This window comes from Apis mellifera, linkage group LG2 (assembly GCF_003254395.2).
Source record: "Apis mellifera strain DH4 linkage group LG2, Amel_HAv3.1, whole genome shotgun sequence".
In the NCBI taxonomy this organism is placed as follows: Eukaryota; Metazoa; Arthropoda; class Insecta; order Hymenoptera; family Apidae; genus Apis; species Apis mellifera.
Genome location: NC_037639.1, coordinates 14,908,111 through 14,930,888, shown reverse-complemented (window position 1 = coordinate 14,930,888; position 22,778 = coordinate 14,908,111). Strand labels below are relative to the sequence as shown.

The following is a 22,778-nucleotide window of genomic DNA, read 5'->3' as shown; positions in this document are numbered from 1 at the left end:
GAGTTTCGCTCGAAAGCTTAGATCGATGGACGGGGAAAAACGTTCAACTCCGAAACTACGCTTCGAGGAGGCGATTCGCTTCGAAGTCGAATCGATCGAATGGAGGGAAACGGTTGGCAGTGACGGAGAATAGAAATCGACTATTCCAGATACGCGCACCTACCTACTCACCCACTCACCCACCTACCACTCGCGCCAGCCTATCCACCTCCTCTCTCGCGAAGGCTAAACCCGAGCCAGCCTATCCTCTATTATGTAAAAGTACGAGGCTACGCCGTAACGCACGCTCTGCCACGCTTCTCCCGCCGATATTTTCCTTCTTCTCTCTTGACCGATCTCTTTCGTGCGTTAAACGACGAAGGATCGATCGAACGAACGTAATAATCCGTTGGATTGCGAACGACAAGAAGGAAACGTCGAATCGCGAAATGCAGCTTTGAATCCATCGAAAAATATTTGAAGGAATTCTGGTTCTGAACGCGACTATCGAAACGTTTCGTTTAACCCAACCTTTACGGGGAAGATTGGACAGGTTCGACAGACCACATCGTATCGATCGATTTTCGCGAAATAAGAATTATGGACGTATATAACGAATCGTGGAAAATGGATAGGTATAAGGGATAATTGTCTAATCGTCTTGTTCGATAACGAGGAGAAAGATCGGTATAATTGCACGATCGTAATCAACGCGACCCCGTTATCGATCTCTGCCCCGTCCATTCAGATTTCGCTTCCGCTCCAGTTAAGGTTACGAATCGCCGCTCTCGATATCTTACGGTTCGTTAAATATTGATCTGGCTTGGGAGGGGGAGAGGGGGAAAAAATTAGAGCCGGTCCCCGGGAGTGCGAGCGAGAATCGATTTCATGCGACCAACCGGCGACCGGAATCCGGACCGGCAAGGGTTAAGCCGCGATTGAGAAAGATCGTTGGTCGCGCGACCGTACTTGGTCAACCGATAAACCGTACTCGGGACTGTCCTCTCTTTCTCTATCTCTTTCCTTCTCTCTCTCGATATTTTCGAGACGTGAAACGCGCGAGAACATCGAAATAACACGTTAAGTATTCGGAATATTCTAACGCGTCGAGAAAAATATAAGAGAATATAAAATATAAAAATATTTGTATCTCAGTAATACAAGTTTAATTCATAAATAATTGATAGTTTCGAAAATATTTCAGTCTTGGATGATTTTGAATATATTCGAATTATATAGGTTTTCTACTCTAGCCATGCGATGCGCGTGTAAAAATTGTCAACAAAGCGTCAACGAAGTGGGGATAGGCGGTCCTAGCGAAGGACATTTTTTGCCGAAATAACACGTTAAGTATTCGGAATATTCTAACGCGTCGAGAAAAATATAAGAGAATATAAAATATAAAAATATTTGTATCTCTGTAATACGAGTTTAATTCATAAATAATTGATAGTTTCGAAAATATTTCAGTCTTGGATGATTTTGAATATATTCGAATTATATAGGTTTTCTACTCTAGGCATGCGATGCGCGTGTAAAAATTGTCAACAAAGCGTCAACGAAGTGGGGATAGGCGGTCCTAGCGAAGGACATTTTTTGCCGTCCCGCGAGACTCCTTTCCAACGGTAAACAATACTTACTACGCGTAACGTGCTTCGTCACGAATACGAAAGATAAAATTTTCTTCTATTCAAACTGTGTAAAACACGAATGTATCAACGAAGTAGATGTTTTGAATATTCATGAACAACGATTGCTTCTGTTCGATCTAGTTTCAAGATTCGATAAAATAGCTAATCGTACGAGTAATTTAGACGACTTTGCAAGTCTCGGGAGGAAAATCAAGTTCGAGAGAAATTATCGATCGAGCGAACGCAGACAGATTCATTAGGTTAGGCAGGAGCGTGGCTTTGCTCACGAGCCACGAGTCGAGAAGCGTTAAATAACGCAGCCTCGTCGAATGCCCCGTAAGACGCGCTCGTGACTGGACGATCGCACGCGATATCCTGCAAACGCGTAATACGGAATAACCTTCGACGATGCGACGACTCGCAAAGCTTCGTAACGTAGAATATATCGTAGAATAGATGGCTCTGTGTTATCGTTCGAATATAAAACTGGTTGCGACGATCCTGTTATTATAAAAATATCTTTCGAGTCGTCGTCCTTTCAAAATCTCTTTCAATTTCGCAATGAGGGTAATTTCGCTTGGAATCTAGAAATATAGGAATACTATTTAAAGCGGATACTTAATACGACGAATTTTAAACGAGTAAAAATTTGTATACTTCTTGATATCGAACTTGGCATTTTCCCGATATGTCATGGTTATTCAGAATGCAATCGAAGAGAGATATGGATTCAAAACAACACTAGCATAATCTATGTTGACGTAGAACTAGAAGCAGGAAGAGAAGGAAGAACATTTTTCTCGTTACGATCCGTTTCTTACGCAACGCCTGTCTTCCCCTTTCTTCCATTGTTTCGCTCGGGAAATTGGGGAACGGAATTCCCATAATCGTCTCGAGACGGATACGCGTACACACTTTCCCCACCTTTCCGGATCTTCCGCATTCGATTCCATTGCATCCGTATTTATTTCCGCGAGTTTCCAATTCTCGTGGTTAAGGGATACGCGTAATATTATTTAATTAACACGGAAATCGTACGTAACTTGATTTTCGTTGTCCTCCACGAGAGAAATCTGCGAATTAGTTGCACGCGATTGGAATTAATTCGAATTACGAGAAGCAATCGGCGACAGTTACAGGTATTATTCGGTGAAAGTTTTGAGAATCTCTTTCCCCTGTCCCCCGATCTTTCGATTATTTTCAATCCATCGTTTCCTTTTCTTCTCACAGTCGCGAATAATTTCGTTCACTTCTCGAGAAGAGCGTCGATCCTCGCGTTGCGTAAACAGGAAGAACCTGCGCGGATCGGGAGAGGGAGGACATCGCCGGTCGAGCAGGTATATTTTTAGCCTTGGATTATCGAGTCCCCTTCGCGGAAAGCGTCTCGTTTCGAACGTTTCCCGGCGACGAAATTAATCTCTCGTCCGCGTTTCACATTGGACGTCGCCTAATCCATCCATTGCTCTCATCCTCTCTTCTATCTGCGAATCTATCTGGAACGATTACGTAACGATCATTTTACAATCACCTTCCCTTCGTCGCTCGTAAATCACGGATGGACAAAGCGATTTTCGAAGCGGGTCACGGTCCCCTGATTTATATTGGCAAATTATTCGAACAACACGGGGCACGCGTGCGCTGTTGCCGCCCCTCCTCCCTCCCCTCCCGCGAAAGAAAGCCTGGTTTCGAGTTACGCGTGGCTGTAAACACGCGAGGAGGAAATGAGCGGCGGAGGAGGAGGAGGAGGAGGGGGGGAGTCGCGGTGGGCGAAGGATACTTTTTTTTTTCTCGCGTTTAATTTTACAATCGATTAAACGGTGTTTCCCGCCTTATTCGAAAACGTAATAGGTTCCGGTGTTTAACGGTGCGCGTCGCGGCAATTTCAAGGTAATTAGAATATTCGTGGGAACCTCTTCATTAAAGGAGCATTAAGAGACTGTTCGGTTCGTCGTTGGTTAGAAACCGGTCTCGGACGGCCACGGACCCACGAGATGTCCCGCCGTTTCTCCGGATTAAAGGGAAATAACGTACGCTTGGATTCCTATTTATAAACCGGTGGTCAGTCGTCTCGCCTATGCGCGGATGAACCGAGAGCTTCGAAATTCGAAGATATCGATTTTTCTCGCGGTAGAAATTTCCCTAGTTTCCTCCAATCGGTCGCCCTTATCTCGGATCCAAATTGATTCGACGCATTTTATTTTATCGTTCGATCGATTTGAACGAAGAATATTTATATTCTCAGGTAAAAATTTCATTCGAAGAATAATAATTCGTTTATAATTATATAATATCGTTTATAATAATAATAATTCCGTTATTTTCAATTCGGTCTCGCGTAACAGATCGAGGCCGACATTGGACTTTCGATTCGAATATCCTTGACCGTGGTTTCTTGATAATAAAAAAGGACGTCACGCGGCGAAAATCGGTCGACCAATTTCCCTTTCACACGCGAACTAAATACAGACTCCCGTGTCGCAAAGTATTCTTTTTACCCTTTTTCTTGCGAATTGGAAAATTCCACTCAGAGTTTTGATCGAAGGATTTTCGAATGGAGAGCTATATCGGATCGGGGGAGGAGGAGGATTGATCGAGATGGGCGGATTCCACGGGCACAAAGAAATTAATTAAGCGGTCCCCCGGTTCGGTGCGCGCGTCTGGAACGTGACCGTGGCTCGACTCTCGGCTCGGTTCCGCTCGGTGCTCGAGCGGCGGATTGACACGTGCCGCTGACACCGACATTGGCGTAGCTTGCAAAATGTCAAGTGCACGCGCTCGATCGGGCTCGATTCGTACCTCTTCTCCCCTTCTTCCCTTCGTGTCGATCGATAAAAAGCCTCCTTCCGATTCCTTCGAGGCTCCTCCTCCAGAGGAGTGGGGTGAGGAGGGGGGAGAGGCGGCCGTTATCTTATTTCGCGGTCGAAATTCGACTGTATACGTCTGTCTCGCTCGCGAGGAGGATCGCCGTGGGAAGAAGATGGCGTTGCGGTCGATTTGAACGCGCACGGTGAAATAAAGAGCGCGGTAAACTGCGAGGTGACGCTCACGTTGGGTCGAGAGAGAAGAGGAAACGACAACAATAAGCCCGTTTACGATAGCTCGAGCAACGAAAAGTATCCGTAAAGTATCGCGATGTTTTACGATGCGGTGAAGCGATAAGAATTTCTCGTTTATTTCTTGCAAACTCGCACTTTCGTGATCGGTTATTTCGATCCCGCGAAAACCGCGTTGCGAAAAATTCGCGCCGAGTCTCTTTCCAAATCCGATGAATAAAAAAAGGCGTGGCTGCGTCGAGGATTATCGCTACGTTTTCGACACGATAATTCGCGAGTTGAAGTTATTGCCGTCGGCACGCGATTAACCGTCGACTAATCATTGTTATTCACCGTGGCGATATCGCGAACCGTAACACAATAACATGGCGATAATAGGCAACGTAAGCTCGCCTCTTCGATTTCTTCTCTAGAATTTTTCTCCGTACGCGATGAATTCCACCCTCGAACGACGCCGGAGATCAGACAGCTTCGATTCACCGGACAACGGTGGCAACGTGGCGGCGCTACGTGCGTGCACTCGATACGGGAAGAGAGGGCGCATGGATCGTGCGGTCACACATCGTTGGGTGTCTAATTTCGCGGCTCGAAACGAAATTCTTTCTCGAATAGAGCGGCGTCGCGTTTTCTTCAACCGCGCATTCCTCGCTCCTGTAATCCAATCCAGTTCAGGCCATTAGGAACGCGACGCCCGCCTCCCGACTCCCCCCTTTAATATCCTTATCCCCTTATCTAGCGCGCGCGGTCTTCCGTTTCTCCAACGTTTCTTCCAACTGTCGCAACGCTCCAATTTCCGCCCGCCCTCTATGCGCGGAACGATCTTTTCGCGTGGTTTGTTGCGCCGAATGTTAACCGTTCGCGCTCGACGAGTTTTTCGGTCGGACGAAATGAGCGACTCGGGATGATTCTGCGCATGCGTGACGAGCGTCTCACGGATAAGATAAAAATCATTAGGTTTCTTCGCAAGTCTACACTGAATTATTGTTCTATGAATCTTGTGAACCATCAGTCTCGGATTCGCTATTTGTTATTTATAATTCTTCGATTTCTTATATCTAATATCGCTGATTCATTTTTTATTATCGCCGATCCCTTAACCAATATATTTCGATCTCGTTTCGCAACGGTTCAGAATGAAATTTATCTTCGCTTGAGCTAATTTTATTTTCGAAATTTCTTTTTTCGTAACTTTGCGAAACTACGATATGACCATAGTTTTGGAGGATTATCTTATTTTAAAATATAACTTTACATTTTCTAATAAGGAACCTATTTGTAAATTAATATCGGGAGATAACAAATCTTTCTAGCATGAATAAAGAAATGTCGCACAGTGGTTCAACAAAATACAAAACAATATTGTTTTTTATTATTATAATTTGTTATTTCATTAAAAATGTATATAACCTAAAAATATAACTAAATATAGAAAAATAAAATAGAAAAAAAATTTTAATGCACAAGAGTTATTGCATTGAAGCAATTATTTTTGATAAATTTGAAATATAATTTTCTCCCCAAAACTTTTAGTACGTCGAGACTGAGAGTCGTCGCCTCTCGAGCGCAAAGGGTTAACCCTTTCGAATTGTGACTCTCAGCCACCACCACGGTTTGATACTCTCAGGCACGATTTTCTTTAACCTCTTCACGTGTAATAATCTTACGAAGCATAGAATAATATCACGTTCAATTAGATTTTTTTATCTCCATCTTCAACATTTAATTAGTTTGATGGCTGCAATAAGAATATTATTTCCAAAATTTTTCGATTTTCCTCCGAGAATGCATCTTTATTAAAATAACGTAATTTAATATTTTCATCTCTTTTCGTACGTAAAGACACGAAAAATCGAGTCGAGTCGATTAGATTTCTTCAAGATTTCTTTCATTTCCACTCGTCTCCCAAAATTATTTTATTACCATATTCCCGAATATTTCCCTTCGGGAGATCTCCAAACATTTTCGGTTGCAATTTTCGTTTTGAAAGGGGGGGGGGGGGCTCGAAAACAGTTTCTCAGCCTGTTACTTGGACCGATTTCCTGCACGATCTACGAACCGTTCCTGGAAAGAGGCGTCCCCGGCCGGGGTGGTCCGGCCGCCCTCGTCACGCCACGTCCCGATCGAAAGCCGGGCGCGCGTGGTCCTCGTTCGAAACGCTCGAATTATCCTTTCCCTCCGCTCTCCCAATTCCGATAATTAATAGCGGCGTTGAGCCCGAAACGGAGGAGGGGGGAGACGTATATTCCCCTTCTCTTTTCGAAAAGAAATAGGAGAAAAGAGTAGAACGTGATAATAAATATATATATATATATATATATATATATATATATATATATATATATATATATATATATATATATGTTTTAGTTGGTTTAGCTTCGAATGATTGGACTGGAAATTATTCTGACCCGATATATGGAGATTTATGAAAGATATACGTAAAACTGAATCTGGTGATTTGTCATCATCTTCATTCAATATTAATTTCCTTCTTCTTCTTCGTCTATATATTTTTTCCTGATAAATTTCTGATCTCTTGATTTAACGAATTTAATTTTTGTGCCTTCTTCCGACATTTCACAATTTCATTTCGAAAGTGAAATTAGCTCGAGATGAATTTTGAATCGTTGAGAAATGATTGATTGCATTCACGAAGTGAATTAATGAATTTATAAATTGGCAAAAGAAGTAAAAGGACGAGAGGCCACTTACCCATCAACGAATTATAAAAATTTTAACGAATCAATTGAGAGCTTCGATCACCAATTACGATGAAATTCGATTAACAAAAAAAAAAGATGAAAGGCCAGATAAAAATTAATTAATCAGAAAATCAATCTACTTTATTCAAAGATACAAATACAAATCGTCAAGATGTGATATTTTTATAGGTTAAGATTCGTGTCGTCGTCGTCGCGAAAACACTCTGTGTCTAGTAACCGTTAAGAGCGCTCGCCGCGCATGCGCGACGAAATCATCTCTAGCCGCCTAGTCGCCACTAGGCCCGACTGAAAACATCGTCGAGCGAAATAATAGCAAGAAGCTCTCTTCATCCGTCGAGATCTCACGTGTCTTCCCCTTATCTTATCCTATCCATTCTTTTATCCTATCTATTCTATTCTCCGTCCATTGGATAGATAGAGGCTACATAGTGTGGCGTTCGGTTCGCCGAACGGAGCCGGGAGAGCAGCAGGCTGGTGTGGCCGAGAGTGAATCCGTCCGCGCCGCACGGTTGGCAACCGGATCCCGAGAGCCGCGTTCCGTTTACGGGCCTCGAGCTGGAACTCGAGAATAAGGGAAGGAGCGAAAGTTGGCCGAGAGAAATCGAAAGGGAATAGGAGGAAAGGTGCGTCTGCGACGGAAACGGGATTTTCGTCCTATCCTGTAAGAGTGTACCCTTCTGTAAGGGTGTAAATCAAAGGGGAGAATCTCTCGATTGATTTCGAAATCTGACTCGAAAAAGTAGATTCGAAGAGTTGGGCTGAAATTCGATTATTAATAATAAGAAGTTGTTGCAATTAATTAATTATTAATCATGAAATAATTATATTTTTTTTTACACAGTTTTAGATTTTACATAGAAAATTTTTAGAATTATTTATTTATTTTTTGTTGTAATTATTGCTCTTAACGCAACTCGTACTTTAAATGCTTTATCCGATAATTCGTGCGTTCTTTTGTAATATCATCGTAGTAGCGTGTGTGAAAATAATCTCTCGTCGACAGGAGGAGGTGGTGGTGTACGGTTATATAAAATAGAAACGTCAACAATAATATTCAGTTCTTCCGAATTAGTGATACGGCACTGGACAGTTACGATAACGCGGGCAACTTTATCGTTCAACTATCGCTTACGATAAGAGGATAATCGTTGAATGATTACGAATATAATACCAGGTAATCGTGATTACTGATTTGTTTCGACGATAATATCGACCGAATTATTAACGATCACGTTCAATAATCGATCAAAAAAGAATTAATTAATCAACTCTGATTCCAATACTCGATCAATACCGTCTCCACGAAAATGTCTCCATTCGTGTACATAAGTTCTCAATCGATTACATACAGCCTCGAAATTTTCCTCCTTCTCCTTTTTCTCGCGTTTATTTACGAAATTCACAAGGGAAAAATTTCGAGAATGATTAAAAAAAGGATTATCGATTTATCGGCGAAGGAGGAAGAATTTTTCAAAAGCATCGTTTAAAGATAAATATCGTATCGATTTAGCAATCGTCGAAGGCGTTGAAGCTGATCGATTTATCGGATTACGTTAAATTTATTTTACGATAAAAGGAAGTTGGCCAAGTTTAAACTTCGTTCTACACGTGTATATATATATATATATATATATATATATATATATATATATATATATATATATATATAAGATGTTGGTGGAGATAGCAGAAAAGAAACTGGGTGACTGGAGGCGATTGTAATGGATCGAACGGCTTTTTTTTTTGGCACGCGGGATAGGGAGTTTCATTGTCAGCGAGCGAGCGTAACGGTGAATTAACGGCTAAAAGAATGGGTTGTCTCGTTGCAGATGCTGCCCTCGCTATACCTTCCTCGCCCGTATCTGGTCGACGAGATTGCGCTCCGATTATGGTGAGTAAGCGCGCCTTCCTTTCCGTTTCCTATCAATTATTTATGACTCCGCGCGCCACGCCATCCCACCACTCCGATCCGACCAAGGACGACGACTCGCGATCGGGAGTAGGGAGTCGTCCTGTTTTTCACCGAATTTCCATTAACCCCATTAACTTTTAGCACAGAGTTCTAAAAGAGTAAAATCAAATCATAATGCTATAAAGTGATTTCTAATTACTTTATAAATTAGAAAAAGTTTGTTTATTACAGAAAAATGTGAAAATTTATATACCGAAAACTTCATCACTGTGTTCGTCAATATTTTTGTTTTTTCAATCTTTTTCTTCAGAAACAAGTAGAAGGTTTAGGGAAAGTTTGCAAAAATATAGTTTGAAAGAGATAAATAACTAAAATAGAATAAAAGCAAGAAAAATAAAACGAGAATAAGTATATACATTCTAATATTAAATATATATATATATATATATATATATACCACACTCGTAGTTTTAAACGTTCTTTTTTACGTTCTGCTTACGCTCCTTTTCCAATTTCGATTGGCGGACAGTGTGCGCGAGACGAGGAGAAACGATATCGTAAAAATTAACGGCGAGTTTCGTTTGCGCCCGAAGACACGTGTATCCCATTTCACGGGCGAGAGAGAGAGAGAGAGAGAGATAGAAGCGCGTTCGAGGGCAGATAAGGAAGGAGACTCGTGGAACCGTGAATACAGCGGCGTAGAGATCGCGATCGAAATAGTTGGCCGCGCGATTTTCCTCCTCTCGATTCACCGTTACCCGTTACCTTCTCCAGATGCCGAGAGAAAGAACGGAAGGCCCCCGATCTCGGCCGTCGTCCAATTAAAAGAGCCGGGAGAAAAATCGAGGCATTTGCCTGGAAGAACGGGAAGATCGGCGCGATAGCGGTGCGCGTCTGTCGCGGCCAACATCCTGTCGCGAACTCGAGCATGCCTCGACACGGATTGCTGGTACGCGCGTTGCGCGCTGCTTGTACGCACGATACAGTTACGCCGCCAATATAAATATATATATATACACCGTTCACCCGCGAAAATATCCGATTCGTTTAACAGTGTTCGTGATCCGAGAGTCTGAAAGATCTTATCGATGGAATATCGTCGATAAGATAAGCGATATCTATGCATCGAGCGATTCGAGTTAAAATATATATATATATATATATGTGTGTGTGTGGATGAGGCGCGAAGAGAGTGAAATTTCGTCCAGAGTCGAAAATCGAGTTCGAGTCGAAAGCGAAAGCGGCCGTTAATTTGTTCGCTTTTGAAGCGAGAGGAAGAGGTTGAAACTCGAAACTCTTCTCTCGGGGCGAATTGAAAGTGGATAGCGATTAGAAAGATCGATCGATCGCGTTTTCAAACGCGGATTCGTCGGTAAAAGCAAAAAGGGATTTTCTCTCGCCCCTTTTGCACGCGGTCTCTCGATAATTCGAACGAGTCGATCGATAGTGGCTGGAAAAGATATCGACCGGCCACATTTTCCTTTGGAACTTCCTCGATCGAAACGCCCGAAGAAACTAGCCGTTCCACGTCTTCGGGACACAAAGTTGGCCGATCGAGAGAAGATCGTGACTCGTGTCCCCCCTGATCATCCTTCAGATTTATGTACCTGCAATACCGCGCACAATCGTGCCTCGTCGAGATAAGATCGGAAGGAGACGCTTTTCCTTCGGATAAAATCCCACGAAGAGGAAAGCGGAACGAATCGAAAATCGATTCATCCCTCGATTTCATCCTTCCCTTCCACGCGTAGAATTCGCGATGAGATAAGATCGAGAGGCGCCCCTTTTTTTTTCTTTTTCGAAGGAGTCGTGACAATCGAGCACGATCATCCTTCGAAAATCACGGATAAACGTGGAGGAAGATAAGCATCTTGGAACGTACACGGACTCTCGATTCCTATCCGTAACGGTCGGGCGTAACGAGTGTGCGCTGTGGCCTGCCCGCACCACAGCGCCTGTCGTTGCGCGCCAGCAACGTGACCCGTAAAGTTGTCCGGTTAAAACTCGCTTTCGTCCGAAAGGACATTCCCAAGGTTCGTCGCGGGGACGAAGGTGGAGAAGGAGAAGGAAGGGGAGGAGGGGGAGGAGGAGACATCGTGGCGGAACTAGCCAGCTCGGATAGCTTCGATTCGCGGCGGCAAGGATCGATGGAGAGCGAGCGCGCGGACTCGTTACGGGGCCTCGTGACTCAGCCGAGTGGAATTTCGCGACACGCGATACGGCCGGCCTCTAGCGGCGGTTTATTAACGCGGCGCGGCCAATTCCGAGCACGGGCGAGCATTAGAAATCCTCCGTGGGCCGGGCGCGCGCGCACGCCCGACCGTGAAAGGATTTCAACTGCAACGCGCGCACGTTCGGTCACGGAATCTCGTCTGGCAACGATACACGCGCGCGCGCGCACCTTCCTTTTATTCCTCCAGAGAGAATATATATATATATATATATATATATATATATATATAGATGGAGAAAAATTCTCTGTATTATATTTATCGATCCCTTGGCTACGAGAAAGAGAGAGCGTATCGTATACGGTATAGGTAAGAGAGAAAACCGGTCTTTTATAATTAGAGGATCGTGTAAAGGCGCGCACCCTGAATAAACCGGCGAGCCCGATTTCGGTCCTTCTCCCTTAATCGCCGCCTCTGGCTCGCGGAACGACTTATCTACAGTTGGTAACGAAAGTATTCGAACGCCAGCGTTTGTAATTTTTGATGTAGTATTTATATATGTGTATATTTGTAGTAGGGGGGAAATCTCAAGATTATGTCAGCAAAATTTGAAGATGATGCATCGATTTATGCGGTAGTTGTAATACATTTGTTATATACACGCACATTTAACATTAATATTTCGTTGGACCACTTTGGTGGTGATAATTTGTCTCGGTCGACTGGTTCCGTACTGCGAACCAGTAATTTTGTAAAATTATCGATCGATGGAATTCCATATTTTTATAATTTTTTCTTTAAACATCCGCTTCGAAATTTGTTTAATTTTTTGCTCATTTCAGCCCATCAATTTTCGGGATTTATATCTCTGCGGTTGAATATTTAGCATATGGGATATATCGTATACGATCCATTCTTTCTTATCGAAAGTAGAAGTCTTTCAACAATCTCAACAATCTCTTGTTCTTTGGAATATATTTATCGAGTATTCCATCGATAAATATTAAATTCCCTATACCACTAGCTGCAATCTAACACTATGACCACGTGTACATTTTGATCTTCTCCATACGTAATTTTTATTCCAGTTAAAAATATGAAACTCAGACTCGTCGAAAAATTTCATTTTTTCCCAAAAAGCATTATCTTCCGTTACAAATATTTCAATCTCTTCTTTTCATTTTGCTTATTAACGGTTTTCTTCTTGGTATCCACTCTACCATAAGAATTATCATTTCGTGAGACTCGTCGACATAATTGGGAATAAACGTCTTTCAGTTTTCAATTTTCTCGGTCGACTTGAATCAGCTTTATTCGCAATTGTTCCTCTAGTTTTTGACTTTTTTATGACGTAACGTACCGTAAATTTACAATTTTTCCTATCTCTCGTTACACGATTTCCCACGCTTGTGCAGCCAAAGGATACAGTTTCTCGTTCGCATTTTTTCGTTCTGAATATTACGTTACTTTTAATGGAACGACAGCTCGACTGAATATAAAAATCCTCTCGCTTAGTACCAGCGTTTACATTTCTGACTAAAATATACAAAAATTACAACGTATTCGTAACTTTTAATCTTCAGATTTCCTTCCTGTTATATACTTTACGAAGCTTGGTGGCGATTTTTCCGAGGAGATTTAGATTTTTCGGATTAAAAGATGAAAGAATCCACGCACTAGGATACGATTGAGGCTACGTCGAGGAAGATAGTTTCCTCTCCGTTTAATTGCCACCGTAACCAACGAGACAACGAAATATCGTTCGAAATCGATGAACGTATATCGCGACGGAGAGAAAGAGAAGGAAGAGATCGATGTCCTCCGAGCTTCGGCTACTTCGTCCACCGAGAATCAATCGGTGGGGGGGGGGGATGGAACAGCGTTTTTTCTTCGTCCCTTTTTTTTTTACCCAACACTCTAATCCTAACGCCGCGGATCAAAGAGGCCTCGAGTTCCGCCCGGCTCATCGGTCATAATCACGCCTTCCATGCCTGGAATTATCGGCGATGGACGAGAGATTCCATCGCCGCCAAATTTGATCGGGCCGCTCGGAGGGACGAAGAGAGGTGGGTAAAAAAAAGGAGAAGGGAAAGAGAGGAGGATCCTTTCTCAGATGATTCTTCTTCTTCTTTCTCGCTCGAGAAGAATGCCAGGTATCGATCGACGTCCTGTGAGAAAATTGAAAATAAAGATAAAAGTCGGGCAGAGAAAGAGAGAGAGAGACAGAAAGATAGAGACAGAGATAGTGGAAAAGCGAGAAGGACATTGCGGACAAAGGATTCTAGAGAGGATAAATTTTATTTATTATATCGGATCGAAATTTAACACTAATTAATATTCGCGTTTGCGAATTTCGATTTTGCAATAAATTTTTTTACGCTTTTAAGGTATTGGAAAAACGATCAAACTGCACCAGTATGAGTTTTTACTTATTTTTATAAGTAATTTGCGTTACATTAGTATACGTTTTTTGCAAATTTCGATTTTGCAAATTTTTTTACGTAAGATATTAGAAAAATGATCGAAGTGCATCAGTATGAGGAAAAATAAGTAATTTACGTTACATTAATATTTTTGCAAATTTTTTATGCAAGGTATTGGAAAAACGATGAGTAAAAATAAATAATTTGCGTTATATTAATATTCGTGCTCGTGAATTTCGATTTTGCAATAAATTTTTTTACGCTTTTAAGGTATTGGAAAAAGGATCAAATTGCACCAGTATGAGTAAAAATAAGTAATTTGCGTTAAATTAATATTTTTGCAAATTTTTTATGCAAGGTATTGGAACAACGATAAGTAAAAATAAGTAATTTGCGTTACATTAATATTCGTGCTTGCGAATTTCGATTTTGCAATAAATTTTTTTACGCTTTTAAGATATTGGAAAAACGATCGAATTGGATCAGTATGAGTAAAAATAAATAATTTATGTTACATTAGTATTCGTTTTTTTGCAAATTTTTTTAAATATTAGAAAAATGATCGAATTGCACCAGTAAAAATAAATAAAAATAAATAATTTGTGTTATATTAGTATTCGTTTTTTGCAAATTTCGATTTTGCAAATTTTTTTTTTTACTCAAGATGTTAGAAAAATGATCGAACTGCATCAGTATGAGTAAAAATAAGTAATTTGCGTTACATTAGTATTTTTGCAAATTTTTTTTACACAGGATATTAGAAAAATGAATAAATTGCAGCAGTAAAAGTAAAAATAAGTAATTTGCATTATATCAGTATTCGTGCTTGCGAATTTCGATTTTGCAAATTTTTTTTACGTATTGGAAAAATGATCGAACTGCACCAATATGAGTAAAAATAAATAATTTGCATTATATCAGTATTTGTGCTTGCGAATTTCGATTTTGCAATTTTTTTTACATTTTGGAAAAATGATCGAACTGCACTAGTATGAGTAAAAATAAGTAATTTGCGTTACATTAGTATTTTTGCAAATTTATTTATGCAAGATATTGAAAAAATGATCAAAATGCACCAGTATGAGTAAAAATAAGTAATTTGCACTACATTAATATTTTTGCAAATTTACGCAAGGTATTGGAAAAATGATCGAACTGCACCAGTAAAAGTAAAAATAAGTAATTTGCATTATATCAGTATTATTTTTTTGCAAGTTTCGATTTTGCAAATTTTTTTACGCAGGATATTAGAAAAATAATCAAATTGCAGCAGTATGAGTAAAAAAAAATAATTTGCACTACATTAATATTTTTGCAAATTTCTTTATGCAAGATATTAGAAAAATAATTAAACTGCACCAATATGAATAAAAAATAAACAATTTCCGTTACATTAATATTTTTGCAAATTTCTTTACGCAAGAATATCGTATAGATATGCAAATATTTTATTACAGAATTTTTGAGGACGATATATTTAATGAAATCTGTTCCTTGTTTATTGGTGATCGTCGAGAAATGTTCAAATTTGCAAGAAAAACTGATAGAAAGTTCATCAATGATTCCTCAATTTTCCTAAAGTTGAAGCTGAGAAAGATAAAGAATAAAGAAATTCAGAGCAGACGATAAATTCAATTTCGTAAATGGAGACACGAATCATCTTTTTAATATCATAATAAAGCAGACGTACGTTTGTATCCTTTTCTTATTTTTACTCGAGTCACATGGAACAAACGTATGAGAGAAGGGGAAGAAGAATTTCTCTTTTCACTTTTTCCCAGATCCGCTCGTTTCAATTTTCGCACGAATTCCTCCGAAGCCACGCTTTCCTCCAAATTGTCTCGCGAAAATCGAATTTTCGTTTATCCAATGATTGGAAAAGTAGGATCGAGAAAAGTCTTCGGGATACGTTAACTGTGAGAATAAGTTTCCTTTCCTTCCTTCTCATTTTTTTATATGTATATAATACATTTTAATATTCGAGAAAATTCCTTTCTTAATAAAATAATAAAATTCCACGAATTAATATTCTTAAAATAATTTAAGATAAATCATTGATTTCAATATTTTAATTAAACTGTTTAAATAAATAAAATAATAATTTTAAAAATATCAAATTTAATTAAATTCAATTAAATGTATTAATAGAATAAAATATTAACCATTATTAATTTTAAATTTAATATATAAAATTTTAGCATGATTAATTACTGTAAATAAATAAATTGAATAAATATTTAAATCAAAATATTAAAGCAATTACTAATATAACTTCACTTGCTAAATTTAAAGATACTATATTTGAAGGATATATTATAAATCATAATAAAGATGTTGAAGGTATAAAATTAATTATTCTAATAATAATAAAATTGAGATCCTTAATCCATGAGAGATTATTATTAAATAACTATCGATTAATCTCAATTTAAAAAAAACCTCCTATTCTTATAATTATTAATGTACAATTGATGAAATTGCAATAATCTTACATCATATTGAAATAAACTCAAATCTAAAAATTAAAATTCCAAACGAATTAATTACAATTAAAATTTTTTTCTAAAAAAATAAATCTAATTTTAAAAATTATCCATCGATCCGTAATATTCTTCTAAAACATTAGAATAATAAAACTTTTATACGTTGATTCGTTAAATAATTTCAGTTTAATTAAATTCGACGGATCGAGTGGAAGTTGTTGGTTGGAAAAAGGCAAACGGTTAAGATGGAGCGTTGCGATAGTTTCTTTCCTTTTAAAAGTTAAGCGATCTCTTTCCCTCGCGCGAAACTCGGATTCGGCGGAAGTTTCGAGCGAAGGTTGCCGCGTACCGTTGCCGCGCGATAACCGGTAACAGGCCAGTAACAGTAACAGTAACAGCGTAACTGACCTACAGACAGACTGCTTGCTTCCACCTCCCTGGATGCACCTCCCCGCGTTCTCGTTCCTCCGATACGTCGAGTTGGAAACTGTCTCTTCTCTTCGTTTCGAGATGGAGGGCGCTTCGATCCAACAATCTTTAAAAATTTCTTTCGAAAATTATTCTCGAGCGAATAACACGAATAACGCCCCGTTGCGAAGAGAATGATGTCGGTGATTGGCGATTGGATCGAAGATGACGCGACGCGCAGCACGCGCGAGTTTCCCTCCTTGCAAATTCCTGCAAATTCTAATTAACCGACGGAGCGTGGCGAAACGCTTTCGATCCGGCTGTTGGTTCTCACACTGGGGGGAAACGCGCGGGATTCCCAGAAGGTTGGAAGGAAAATGCAATCGCTCGAGTAGAAAGGGATTGCGAGAAAAATCTCGATTGCGAGATTTTCCCTTTCTCTTCGAATTCGAAGGATCGTTGTGCGTTTGATTGCCGAGGCTCAAAACGGTTTGGATCGTAAAAAGGATACTCGATTTACTTTACGACCGAGAAGCTTGCTTCTTTCGTTCGATACGCTTTTTAGGAAGCGGCTTATCGCGCTTCCATCGTCCGCCGTTTTTAGCGGTGGCGCTTTTTCATTGATCCGTCACCCGTGAAAGGACAGCAAAACCCGCCCGTTTTAATTATTTCCCTTCTTTCGAGCCCTATCTCGGGACAAGCGGCTGTACGTGCACGTTCACCCGTCCCCATTTCTCCAGACACGAAAATAGACGAAAACACAGGGAAAACTACCTCGACTCTTTTCCCAACGAATTTTTTTCCACGCACGATTCAACTCGAGCCAAGGAACGAGGAATGATTCGCGCCTCGGCCGACCAATAACGCAAGTCCCTGCTCATCTGCTTTCAGGCCGCGTCTGAAGATGGACGACTGCTGCGGGGGGAGGGGGGTATCGACGACTTCCTCTTTCTCACGTTTGACTAGGCGGCAAGGCGGGGAGGGCGGGATGACGGTGTTGTTCGCGAAGACACGGCCGTTTTTCTTCGTATGCATTCCACGCGTCCCCTGTACGTGACATAATCGGCACGACACGCGTGTACAACGGTGCCATTATTCGCGAACAATGGGACAAGCCGCGAGTACGTACGTACGGCGGCGGCGGCGGCGGCGGCTCGGTTTCGAAATTCCCCTCCTCCCTCGGATCTCTCGCTCCCGAATCAACTTCCTCGATCTTTCGAAATTTCGCATTTCCATTCGTTCTCTCGTTTTTTCGCTTCGTTTCGCGCGTCCTTCTTCAATCGTTCGAATGGCAATTTTGGTTCGAACAATATTTATTTCTGTTCGATTTTTTTTTAAATATCGTGGTAGATTTCTAAGCCGTTTACGTATGATTTTATAAAGCGTGGAATAATGCGATGTAGAAAAGGTGAAGTTTTCTTATCTCGAAAGATAGATCGGACTGCGTTTTAGGTATTGATTCGAGTTTCACACTCGTGGATATAGAAATATTGTTTTTCAATTTTTCTGAGCATTGGAATATAATGATAGTGAAATTAATTCGAGCGAGGATTTTTCGAATAACAAAATTATTTCTATTCAAAAATTATTGAAAAATTGAGGATATAGAGAAGGAGATAAAAATAAAGTAAGAGAAGGTGAAAAATAAAATTTGCTCCTCACATTACTTTATTGTTAAAATCGAAATTAAAAGCGAAACAATTATAGATTATAGATTTTAATGCTCGGCAAATTTTCCTTCTCTCTCTATATATAAAAAATACATAGAATATCAAAATAATATAAATCGATCGAAAAATACGCTTGTGTATAACAAAATTTTCTGATCGTTATAAAATTAATGTTCTTTTTCCAGTTCGAGGAGATTTAATTTTTTAGAAGGACGAATTTGAATTTTTTTTTTTCTAGAGAAGAAAGAAAAATTCGATCGATTTTTTTCGATCGATATTCCACAATATTCAAAGTGGCCCGATGACCCAGACACGTTCTGTCGACGCAATTACAAGGGATAAATCCTCCCCTTCCCTTTTCTTCGACCAAAATCAGAGATTCTCCCTCCAAGCAGAAATCCTGGAAATATTGAAAGAACCCGTTTCCCTCTCGAAAGGAAATATTCGATTCGAGGAAACACTGTTCTCTCTTCCCCTCTCCCCTTTTTCGCCAGAATTGATCTTCGAAGGGATAAAAAAAGGGAATCGAAATTTTCGATCTCTCTCTCTCTCTCTCTCTCTCTCTCTCTCTCTCTCTCTCTCTCTCTCTCTCTCTCTGTGTGTGTGTGTGTGTGTGTGTGTGTGTGTGTGTGTGTGTGTGTGTGTGTGTGTGTGTGTGTGTGTGTGTGTGTGTGTGTGTGTGTGTGTGTGTGTGTGTGTGTGTGTGTGTGTGTGTGTGTGTGTGAGTGAGTGAGTGAGTGTGTCCTTTTCTCTCTCCTTCTTTCTCTTTCTCTCTCTCCTTTCTTTCTCTTTCTCTCTCTCCTTTCTTTCTCTCTCTCTCCCCCTTCTCTTTCTCTCTCTCTCTCTCTCTCTCTCTCTCTCTCTCTCTCTCTCTCGTTCGACCACGTATGCATATGCACAGTGAACGAACGAAATGTTCGAAATGAAATTGAGACGAAGACACGAAATGTTCGAAATGAAATTGAGACGAAGACCAGAGCTAGAGAGAGAGAGAGAGGCGTGACTCGATCGGTGGAAAGAATCTCGACCCGGAAACGCCGTCGCTAACGACTCTGTGTCACGGAAGGTGGAAGAAAGGAATGGAATACCCTGCAGGAGGAGGGGTTGGCGGGGAGGGTCTCGTCAAGGAGGGCCACCGACTATCCGTGCTCGTCCGGATCGAGCATTATTACGAGCAGATCTAATTGAAAGCGCGCGGCTCGAGATAGGCTTCGGTTGGCCGCCTGAATTTTTTCGCTTTCGAGCTCTTCTCCCCTCCACGCAACGCGCGCGCTATCTGTCGTTCAGGAAGACGATCAGAATGTCTTCCAATAGGCGCAACGGTGGTTTTGTGTCTCATGAAGAATATGTGTAAATGTATTAACCTTTTCGTTAGTACAGGCGATTATAGTCGCTCTGCATAAGATACTATTGACGATTAGATTTATTGTACATGTATTTTCCTTTGAAAATGTAATGGAAATACATGTATTTTGCTTTCATCATTTGTTTCTCACACGCGATATTAAGAGTTGTTATTATATATCGTATTATTATATTCTGTAATGTTATTCGATTCCAAAGTGTAATTAAATGTGAAGCGTGTTTAGAAGTTATATAAATAATCCTTGTTGATTGAGAAAACAATAAATAAAAATGTAAAACGGATTTAGCTGATGGATATATATTTAATTAATTGCGCGTGTACAAAACATTTAAAAATATCGAAGAAAAACAAATAGATATCAACTATGAAATAGTGGTGTTGAAAATAAAATTTTAATAAACTTTAAATTCTACAACAATTCCGTTTCGAGAAAAGTTTTTTTTTTCACTAAACGAAGCATCGAGGTATTGCAGTAAACGCGGCCACTGATTTTTCTCTGAGCACAATTTTTGGCTTGTTGAGAAATCGATCGTAGCGAAAGAATTAAATTAAAGATCTGGAAAATGTTAGGAAAAGCATGGCCGCTCGTAAATCATCGTTAGCTGTTGGAGGCACTCGAACCGTTGAAGATAAAGGCCAGGTTCGCAAGCCCTCTCCTTAAAGATCGATCGGTGAAAATTCGGAACGAAAATCTCTGAAATCACATTCTTGGCGGTGGCACACAGTCCTTCTAGCTGGTTGAGAGCGGTTGACTAACGAGCACCCTCTCGTTCTCTCGTTCTCTCGAGAAGAACACGTGACCGCGATGCCAGCGACAATTCTCCTCGGTCATCCGCCAAATTTACGTAGCTAGACTCATCAGCGCGACGAGTTAATAACGCCAACCTTCTTCTCCCCTTCTCTCTTTCTTTCTCTCTCTCGATATCGTCGTCTTTCTCGCAAGATCGATAACCGTGATCGAAGGGGCGTGTCTACCTGAAACCGAAGTCAATTACCAATTTCTCTATCCTAGGAAGATGGATAGATCGATGGAAGCGACCTCTATAAAAATTCGATATCTACGAGAAAAATGACACAATTCGTGTATAAATCGCGTATAATCGTTCTCCTTTTGAAACGAGATTTATTTACGGCAAAGGTTTTTCGTTCGGTTCGATCGATTAAAATGATTCGATACGATTTATATAAAATTACGCGCGTAACGAGTATACCGTGTTCACACCGCGATAACACCCGTGACAATCGTGGAGTGTGATCCGGTGTGACTATCGTTAATTAGTACGTAATCTACGCGTTACGAACATGATTAACTCGCGTCACGCGATATAGATATATCGTTCCCCGGCACACTCACGAGCTACGTGTCCTTTTTCGGTCCTGCCTCACTGTTCAAAATTTCCAAGATAAATCGAACGGAAGGATTTCTTTTCTTTCGATTCGAAGGAAGTAGAGATATATGCACGAGCGTCCCTATAAATTCTTCTTTTAAATCGAGATTAAGAATGAAATCTCGAATCTTGGTTTTAATCTTGGAAAAAGGCGAGTGTTTCGTCTCTTCTTTCGAATTTCATCCGTCGCGATTTCGTTTCGAGAAAAGTTTAGACACTACGAAAAAGTTTTTTGGCCAAGAATTCGTCCAATCCTCTGGAGAGACGAGAAACTCGGTGGCATGTAGCATTTCTGACAACGCGGACAGCGCTTCCTCCACTCGCGTTTATTTACGGAACTATATCGCGCACATCCACCATCAAACTCGAGGGAACTCGAGTTCTTTCCTCTTCCTCTCCCCTCCCCTGCCTACTCGCGTTAATTGAAATTTCCAGTCCACTTTCGATTTCTAAAATCCATTAGGTCTTCTTTGGTCAGTCCAAGTATCAGTCAGGAATCTAATCAAATCTCAAACTGGAATGAAAAGGCGGAGGAGAGGCGATCAAACGGCAACAGAGTTTAGCTGCTCGAACGTTGTTAACAATGTTAACGGAAGGCGAGACTAGATCGAGTTGGCGGAGCGTGCCGGTGTTGCACGGTGGAAGATCGAGCGCGCTTCGATATCGATTCGTTATATCCGAGGGAGGATTACTCGCGTCGTGGCAACTCCGCTTTCGGTCTCCATTGGAACTACGGTCGAACTACGGAGAGATCCGCGTCGCCTTATTCTCCGCACTGCGGATCCGAGAGAGAGAGAGAAGTAATCTAACGGAGAAGAAGTAGGTGTTTCCACCTACCGTTGGCCACGTGCCAAAAAATATACACGAGTCGATAAAGTCGCGAGAAGTAAGCCATCCATTGCTTCCAACTCTCAACATCGATCGAGCAATCGTGTTTATTATTATTGAACGGTACGTTGATTTATTGGATTCTTTATTGAGTCGGTTGGAGTCTGTTCGCCATCGCTGTTGATAAGAAGATTGGAATGTAATTTAAATTTTGCTTTTCTTTCCTCTTCAAATAAAGATCCGTACGAATTATTTTTGTTTTCGGTTGCTAGGCGAAAATTCTAATCTTTTTATTTTTAGGTCTCGCCTCATGGGGGCGTCTCATCCCTTTGTTTAAGTTTCAGAAAATATAGCCAACTCTCTGTTCGAGAACATTTTGTAAATCCTCTTCATTCGTTCATTCGCAAGCCTTGTTTCTAAAGAGAATCAGAAATGTTGTCGAAGCTAGATAAACGCATTTACTGGAATTTTTGATCGGAAAAAGTAAACTACGACTCGGAATTCTCTTCAACAATTCGATTTGAACCAAGGAATAAATAATTGGCCGAGGCTGTGCGTTACAGTGGGAGATCTGCAGTGCGGATGTGTAGTCGCGGGAGTGTCGCGTGCCTATGTAGGCAAATACGTGCCAGAAATAAATAGATCGACGCGTGCCAGTTTTTCGTTCGATCGAACGAGACCCGATCCGTTCCTTCTCCTTCTTCTTCTTCGAAAAAAAAAGAGATGGAGTTTCTCGCTCAGTC

The 22,778-nt window shown here is 40.7% G+C and overlaps 1 protein-coding gene across 12 annotated transcripts in view; it reads left to right on the top strand.

Moving 5' to 3' along the window:
* The window catches only part of LOC726461 (protein shank), a 102,068-nt gene that overhangs the window by 30,431 nt on the left and 48,859 nt on the right, over positions 1-22,778 (top strand). For 9 of the 12 annotated variants that reach the window (XM_026439091.1, XM_026439087.1, XM_026439092.1 and 6 more), the window contains exon 2: positions 9,216-9,277. The exons of 1 other annotated variant lie outside the window; for it this stretch is intronic. The gene's annotated coding sequence lies outside the window, so the exon portion shown is untranslated. Of the gene's footprint in view, positions 1-7,990; positions 8,010-8,445; positions 8,561-9,215; positions 9,278-22,778 lie in introns of those variants that run through there. 2 more of the 12 variants (XM_026439082.1, XM_026439080.1) reach the window with 2 other exon arrangements.